This window comes from Rattus rattus, chromosome 3, assembly GCF_011064425.1.
Source record: "Rattus rattus isolate New Zealand chromosome 3, Rrattus_CSIRO_v1, whole genome shotgun sequence".
Classification (NCBI taxonomy): domain Eukaryota; kingdom Metazoa; phylum Chordata; class Mammalia; order Rodentia; family Muridae; genus Rattus; species Rattus rattus.
In genome coordinates, this window is record NC_046156.1 from 10,416,641 (window position 1) to 10,425,534 (window position 8,894).

At 37.0% G+C, this 8,894-nt stretch overlaps 1 pseudogene; it reads right to left on the minus strand.

Moving 5' to 3' along the window:
• Positions 1-977: 977 nt before the first annotated feature.
• LOC116895284 lies at positions 978-1,268 on the minus strand (annotated as a pseudogene).
• Between the last annotated feature and the right edge of the window lie 7,626 nt (positions 1,269-8,894).

Genomic DNA, 8,894 nt, shown 5'->3' on the forward strand with positions numbered 1-8,894 from the left:
AATTATAATAAAAACTGACTTGTAGAAACAGGAAATGATATGGAAGAATCCTAGTTGTATATTACTAAATAAGAGAGCCATGCCACAAAAGTTACATTGTTTAGGATTCTGAGTGCATAACCATCTAGAATGCAGAAAAAATAAAGTGCATTTAAAAAGTTCTCAGTAGATGTTAGGGCATGAGTGAAAAATAGGAACAATGCAAGTGTATTAGGCCCATAAAACCTTTGATAAACCCTTTGATAATGGTGATTACTCAGTCCCATACACTGGACAGAGTGCACAGATTCCTCAGCAGGGAGAGTGAGCACTAATGAAAACATCAGGGTTTGAGTAACAATATGTCTGTTCAAGTTCAGGGATTCTAGGAAGCATAGCTTGGCAGTGGAGAGGATACATGTACCTGTGCGTGCAATTGTGTTACAAGAGAAGAGCTGTGGAATCTGAGAACCCTCAACTGCTTTAAAAATACATCTCCTAGACTTAAAAAGTCACTAAAGAATCAAACTTAAAATGAGCAAGGGACTTGCATATAGAACATAAGGACAATGGAAAATTCTGTGGAAGAATATAAAAAAATCAAGAGCTACAATGAAGGTAGAAATGAAACACTGAATCCACTCTCCCTAGCTGAATGACTTAGAAATGGAGTGTAGAGAGAAAGGAGGTAATATGCACTCTTTGTACCACGTTGCTATGCGTGCACAATACAGTGGCCTCACACGGAACAGATTAGCAGTTCCTTAAGCATACGCGGAACCTCTTAGAGAGCTGACTGGAGAAATGGAAGTTTCTTTTCTTTTTTTCCATATAAAGCAATTCCAAAGTTTATTAGCCATAGGAACACTGATTTCTCAAAGTCAATTCTTATTGTCTGTAAAATAATACACATAAACAGAAATCACTATACTTTTGGTCCAAGATATGTTGGGTTTTTCCTTCTTCTTCAGATGATGATGGATAGATGCAGCCAAGATCTACGAACGCGCGTACTTGCCCCAAATGTGCAGCATAAATACAGAAGCGATGAACAGAAGACTCATCACCAGTGCTGGGACAGGACCAACTTTGAGCCCGGGGAATCTTCTGTTTAGGATCGCCACATCCCTCAGGTCCCTGCAGAGGTGGTACAACCTGCACGCTGGGTTCCACAGTTGGCATTTTTTCCTCTGCTGGACAGTGGATCCCATAGCCCGTGTGCCCACTGCTTTGCTAGGAGAACACCCAGAGGAGACCACGTTGGTGCCACTTGGCGTTGGGCCCAGCATGCTGATGTCTAAGAACGGTAGGCACAGGAGGCAGGAAGACAGTAGTCGGGAAGTTGCCAAGCACTCAGAACACTAGTAGAGACAGGCTCTGGTGGTAGCTTATTTTCCAGAGCGGATGAGCACATTCTACTTGTAATCCACTAGAACGAATGACCTGTCCTCCAGTTAGGCAATGCTTTAAACATGCTGGCTCCTCCGTGTAACAGAATACTGTCGCTCTTTAGCGGCCTGGGAGTGTGGATCCACACAGTGAGTTTTTTATGTTGAAGGAAAGAAGTCAGCATCAAAGGTCAAATAAAACATCATTCCGTTTATGTAATGCCCTAAATAAAATAAAAATGTAGTATTAGAATACAGACTAGTGTTTCACCCCGGTTTGCTTTATCAGAAACTGTAAACATGAAGGAAAAGAGATAGAAATATTTTGGGGCTTCTGAATTTACACAAATCTGGTTTGTTGGTATTTAGATATCATAAATTCCTTAAGACAATGACAACAGAGAAATTTAAATTCTATTGTTTTGAAACAACATAAAACTATTAATATGAAAAACTACCAGTCTTACTGTATGAAGAGAAAACAAAGACTCATAAAAAAATTAAAGTTTTTTTTTTCCTCAAGGTCAGAAAAGCTATATACTAAGAGTCAGGAATCAACCTGACACAGTCAGACTCTACCATATAGCTTTGCACGGTAGCGTGAGGGTCCTAAATTGTTGCTGAATTAGTCCAAGCATGAGAGAAGGGAAAGCATCCTAAGCCTCCTTACACAGGAATCACTTGGGTATCCCATCCTCTCTCTGGCAACCATCTTTCCTAGGACTTCAGCTAAGTAAGTCAGTAGATTCCAGGTCAAGTAAGACATATGGTCATTTTCTCAACCTCACATTCTGACAGAGCCATGATAGCAGGGTGGGTAAAAGTAGAGGGATTTGGGGATCCTCAAGCTTATTTTGTGTCTCCCAGAGGCACTTGAAGGTCCCTCAAGCTCTGCCTGGGGAAATGCAAGCAGGTGTCACTAGAACTTGCACCTGTCAATCACCCCCAGGAAGTAGTCAATGAGGAGAAAGAAGACACTTAGCTGTGTAAGGCAGTTTTATGAGAAGTGGTTTTAAATTAAAGATGCATATGTGTGCATACAAAACAGTATGTCATAAGAATTGTCTTCAACTACACGGAAGGACTTTTTCCAAAAAAGTTCTTTAATATAGGGTCATCCAGATGAAAGTATATTAATGTAATTAGAATTGAAGTTTGTCTTTAACTATTGTATTAAGGTTATCAATACAGAGCCAATCCTAGGAGTGTATCAAATCCAGGTCAATTTAAACATCAGAATATTTAAAATGGATATAAGTATATTTCTTGATCAAAAAGTGAGAAATCAATGTTTTCAATGGGCACAAAATGAAAAACTTTTAATGCAGTTATTCAGCAAATCAAGCGGTTAAACTTTTATTTGAAACTTTTTTCTAGGTTAGATATAAAAGACTGTCTCGTACAGCATGATTTGGAATGATTGAAAAATGTCATATACTATCAATTTATGAAACGACGAAGATTTTTCTCTATTCAGTGCAGCAATCTAACCATTGGGTCGATGATTGGAAAAGAGAAATTTCTGATAAATCTTTATACTAAAGTATTTGATTTTAAAAAACCAACTACATTGCCTATATTTATCCTCTTAATTTTCTATACAATGTCTTTTCTGGATTAAAAGGTAATGAGTTGCATGAACTTAAAGATGAGCTAGAATGGCGAACAGATGGGCTTTTCTCATGGAACTTAGGAGGTTCCGTTTGTGTGAAAACTGTGTCCTTTGGGAAAAAAGTCAGGTCAGTTTTCTGAGTTTCTAGAATGACCCATCATTATGAATTTAATTAACTCATTTCTTTCACATAAACCTAAACAATATAATAAATTTTCAGAGTGTTGACAAATAACAGATTACTTAACCATTTAAATATGTTAATTTACTTATTACAGAGAGAAAACTGTTATATTCACAAGGAATTCAGGCTTCTCTGTATTAAATCAGTGTATCAAAACCATCATCCCAATCACAGATATGAATCAAATTAGTGTCATTGGGATGCAGCTGCTTGCTTATGTACACACAAACCTTCCATGTGTGTGCCTGAGACAGAAATCCCAATATTCCACAATTTGGGATACACAGACCCCCAATGAAGGCACTCTCACACAAAGAATTTGTACCAAATTCAAACATTGAGGTCAAGATAAATAAAGAAAAACTGTGTAATGTTTTCAAAAAATTGCAAAGAGGATGGAAACGTCCTGATTGGGGTAATAAACAAATAAAACTGTGTACAAAAATGGAAATAGCAAGATAGCTTGGTCAGTGAAAAGAGCCTTGCCTTACAAAGTGGTTGCCTGAGGTCAATTCTCATAACCCATAGAAAATCTCATACATGGGCTCACTGTCATCCATGCCCTGAAGAAGTAGAGACTGGCACATCCCTGGAGCTCACCAGCCAGGTCATCTAGCCTATTCCATTAAGAACAGGTTCCAGTCAGAAGCTCTGTCCCAAGGAACATTGCCAGCTCCTGAGAGTGACACCTTGGTTTGACCATTGCCCCGATTGAACCCACACACACACACCCATAAACATGTACACATGCATATGCACACATAGAAAATAAGGGAAATGCAGTTTATTAGAATAATTCTCAATATTTGAAGATGGATTATAAGTCTATAGAGCTGCACCTAAGTGCTGTCAAATTTCGTAACTGTGACATTACTTAGAAACACTCTCATCGCAATCCTCTTGGTTCTCTGGCTCTTACAATCTTCCTGCTGTCCTTGGGTTTCCTAAGCCTTAGGTGCCATCCTTTGTAGATGTATCAAATAGGTCTAGGCGCCAACATTTCACATTTTGATTGGCTGTGCTTTTTCTGTAGTAGTCTCCATCTGTCGAAAAGAGAATTCTCCTTCATGAAAGATAAAGACTACACTTATCTATAGATCTAGGGTCAAACATTTTAGCAATGATGCTAGTTTGATAAATTACTGGTTGTACACTCTTCTCCAATAAGCGTGACTTCACTAGCACCGGGTGGTTAGCGTGCTCTTCTGTACCAGGCATGGTTTCACATTTGTTAAGCAGGCTACACTTGTAAAGTCTCTCCAATATGACAGTCCAGAAGTGACCTGAACAAGGACAACACTGAAGGACATGCCAAAGTGGATGGAGAAAAGCCCACAGTGACTCAACCCAAGAAAAGGAACTATAGTCACTGGCAGAAAGCTGGGAGTCAGAGAGTTGGTTGTGTCCAGAGAAGAGCTTACCAATTGGTTGTCCATTGTCAAATGGCCAGCTCTGAGAACATACATAATAAGTAATGTTACATGTGCTCAACAGGTTATATTTAGAAACATATGTGCATTCAGTGCAATAATGATTAGTGAAAAGGGGGGGTGTGGACTTGTTTGAAGGAGAACGGGGAGGGTTACATGGGAGGTTTTGGAGGGTGGGAAGGGAGAAAAGTGTATTATAATCTCAAAGATTAAAAACCATTTTTAAAAGTCCATGAAAACATCTCATAAGTCTAATCACCACACAAAGAGTAGTCCGTAAAACTCTGAGGTTTACAGGAGCTTTACAAAGTTTTCTTGACAACACTTGAACTGAAATTATAATACAACAAAAATTTTCTTAAAGTAGCCCATTATGGATTTTTTTTAAGAAAATGAAGTTAAGCATCCAAGCCATTTTCTTTCTATATCATTTTTTGACAAATTGTTTTGTTACACAGATAATATCTTTAAATTCAACTGCTCCAATTAAAAAGGTCACACAAAGGAACATGAAATGTATTCTGGTTTTTCTTAAGATTGAATTGAGTCTTAAGAAGCTAAGTGTCTGGCAATGACATATTTTCATGGTTATAGTGTTGCAGCTTACAAAATAAAGTTCTTTTGAAACAGAGATATATTTTTATATATCATGCAACCTAAACGTGAGCAGAACAACACAATATTTTAAGAGGAAAAAAGATTCAGTTTAATAATGAAAATACTCACACAACAGTACTGTAACATTTATTACATTTTCTCGGAGTTTAGAAAACAATTCCGTTCTTTATTGTGGCTATTATTTTTCATAAGTTTTCTTCTAAGAGGGTAGCACATTGATAAACATATTTCCCAAAACAAACTAAAACATTACCTTTACTTTTCCTAGAGCAGTAAAACAGAATGCACTTATATTTTATAGTGCCAATTCCTAAAGCTGATTAAAAGTAATCAATTTTTGCAAGCAGTCTTAATACATAAAAAGCATAACTTTCTCATTTAAGCCCTCAAAAGAGAGTCTCATTTTCCTACAGATAGCCAAAGTTATATTTATATTTTTTGTGTTCATTCCAGAAGCCAGAGAGTCTCTCCATGTGAGAAGAAGAAACGATGAGGACAGGCATGCATTCCATGAAAGAAAAGAAAAAGAATGCAGAATTAGCTCAGCGAGAGACCCAGTGGAAGGGGTCCAGCGAAGGTGCTGAGGGAAAGGTCGGCTCCATGGAAGAACTGGAAGAGGAAATCTACCTCGCTATTGCTGCCCCATCTCACTGCCCACTTCTGTTCTTGGTCCCTGCCGTGTAGCTCATTTATATGCATACACTTTTGCCTAACTAATCAAAGTACAAAATACAGAAATTCATGAGGCTAAATACATAGGCTTTCTGTTTGTCCGTCTGTTTCTCTGACACTGTCTGACTCTCTTTTCCTCTCTCTCTCACCCGGACTATCGTCAGGGTCAGGGTCAGGCAATGTCTACATTCAGATGAGAAACCATGCTTAAATTAAAACTATTACCTCACTGTTTTGTACCTCTTCATATGTTAGGAAATGGGGGCCTGGGATTTTATGCTCACGTGCTACATAAATTATATAACTGCTTCAATTTCCTATCTTTTAATATTTTTATGCAATAAATCATCCCTTGTGTCAGTGTGCATGCATAATATGTGTGTGTCTTTGTGTGTGTGTGCTTACGTGTGTGTGTGTGTGTGTGTGTGTGTGTGTGTGTGTGTGTGGTGAATTAATGTTTGTGCCTGTGTGACTGCAGCTGGTGATCATATAGTTCTCTGCTTTATCTCTTAAGATAGGATTTCACATTAACCTACCAGTTCCTAAGAGTTTGGCTACATTGTGCAGATCTCCAGAGAAGCTCTCTTTGTGTGACTCCCTTCTTCCAGAACTGAGATTACAAGTGGACATAACCATGCCAAGGCTTTCATTCTTTTACAAGAGCATTTTAAAAACTAATATTTGCATCTTTTAAGAACTTCATCCATGAGTTCATCCATCATACCCTTTATTTGCATCAGTTCCACCCCTCCCTGTGTACATCCTTTTTCACTTCCACAATCTTTTTAATTCACATGACCTCTTCTTTTATAATTAGAGGAAAGAATAAACACAACTTTTCTACATTAATATACTTTCTAGCTTCCTTCTACGTGCTAATATTTACACCCATAGGTAAGTGTGCTCCCATCTTTCACCAGAGAAACTTCTTGACATTCATCCTCAAGTTTAAGTGGAGACTTGGGATTAGAGCTCAGGTCTTCCTGTCTATGCAAGTCCTCTTTCCTACTGAGCCTGGTCTTGAGCTCCCTCTTTCACAGTTTAAATCTTACTCAAGTGAAGAAATTTATTTTGTTTTCTTATAGATAGTGTGCCTGTATTAAATTGTTAAGTTTTTCACTCTAAAAGTCTAACAACATTTTTTAAAATGATCTTATTCTTAGACTGCGATATTCACTTAGCTGTTCTAACTTTTCTCTTTTCAGAAAAGGAAAGTAGGCTCATAGGAAATAAAGTTAAGGAAGAAGAAGATAATCTAAGAATACATATATCAAGTGTGACTGCAGGAATGCAGTCATTAGATATGAAGAAGAAATGAGGTCCAAGGAAAAATTTAGAGTTGGCAATGCCAAATCTCCTACATGTTGATCTTGTGATAAACTTATGTTGGGGCAGCAGAACATAGCCAAAGAACATCACAAGATTCTCTAATCCCACATGTAAGGAAGAGCCTTGTAATTCATTAATATGATGGAACTTTCGAAAGAAAATTTCTATGAAGAGCAAGGTCCATGCTCTGAAACCTATTGACGTTCCTAAGTCAGCATTACCCACCTAGGATCCAGTAGAAGATCTGTAACTGCGAGTGTCTGATGCACTGATTCTTCATTATCCTTTCCCTGCATGTCAAAGGCACGATTGACATCAAGGGGTGAATCATTCTGTAGACTCATTAGAGATCGGAAAAGTCAGAAAATGTACTTCTTGCTATTAACAGCAATAACTGAAGAAATGAACATTTGATTTTGATGCTGTCAATAAGAGATAAAATGGAAATGTCAGCAAATGAACTCACACACTACATTTTGAAAATTTGCTGTGCGCGTGATATCATATTGCTACTTTGCTTATGTAAATGATGGCATGCGTTTTTTGCAATTGACTTATACTTTGTGATGCTTCTGAATTATTTGTCTCTTTTTAGTGAGGGGAAGATGTATTACAAGATAACTAATTATATGTTAAGTATTTATATATACGTATTATATTATATATATATATATATATATGCATGCATTCATTTCCTAATTTGTTGGCCTAAAATTGTTATTTTGTAAGTATTGTTCTAAAAACAATGTCATGAAGTAAGAAATATACTCAGAATTTATCTGCCATTTAGAAATAAAATAATCAGATCTATTAAATTTAATAACAGTTAACATTTTACCAAAGAGCTTTAACATAGGATCGAGTTGTCAGATTCACAATCATATCTGATTCTGTATGAAAATGTGAGAGATCAGTCTATAGAATACATATATTTAGTGTCTTTTCCCATTTTGTAGTCTAGACACTACTATACAGCCATAATATTTTATTGAACACAATGATCAGGTGTCTATAGGTCTTTACCTCCTCAGTTTCCAACAAGTGGCAACATTTGAACTCTTCGCATCATAGTTGGTTCTGATTTTGTGCGTCTGAGTTTGGATCGACAACTATATTCATGTTTCATATGCTGGGTTACCGATACATTGGGTTTTTCTATCCAACTCCTAGGGAACTTTATAAATTTGAAGGAACCAGGCATCAAGGTTATTATAATAAGTCAATTTAATAAACACACATGCTGTCTTATGACATGTACAACTACTTTTTTGAGCGCTACCATTCTCTCAGCTCCAATCTTTTTGGAGTCATAACTTCTTGTAAAAGTATAGTTATGGGATTCTAGAGCAAGTATACATATGTACACACACAAAGACATACATACCATTCTATTGAGTCCATTTTCTGTTGCCCAGATATATTTATTCTTAAAGATAAAGCAGAGAATGTTTTATGGATTCCAAAAAATATGTACAAGGAGCACATAGCTCCTATTTCAATTCCTATGATTAAAGCTGTAAAGATTAAAACCGTGTGAATTACTGTCTCCAGTTTAGACACTTGGCTTATCACTCTCTCTATAATGGAATGATTCACTACCAGGCCACTTGCTCCAAGACCCAGTGAAAATATTATATTTCTAACATTATTGTCATTCCCTCCCCCTAGAAAGTTAAGATTTT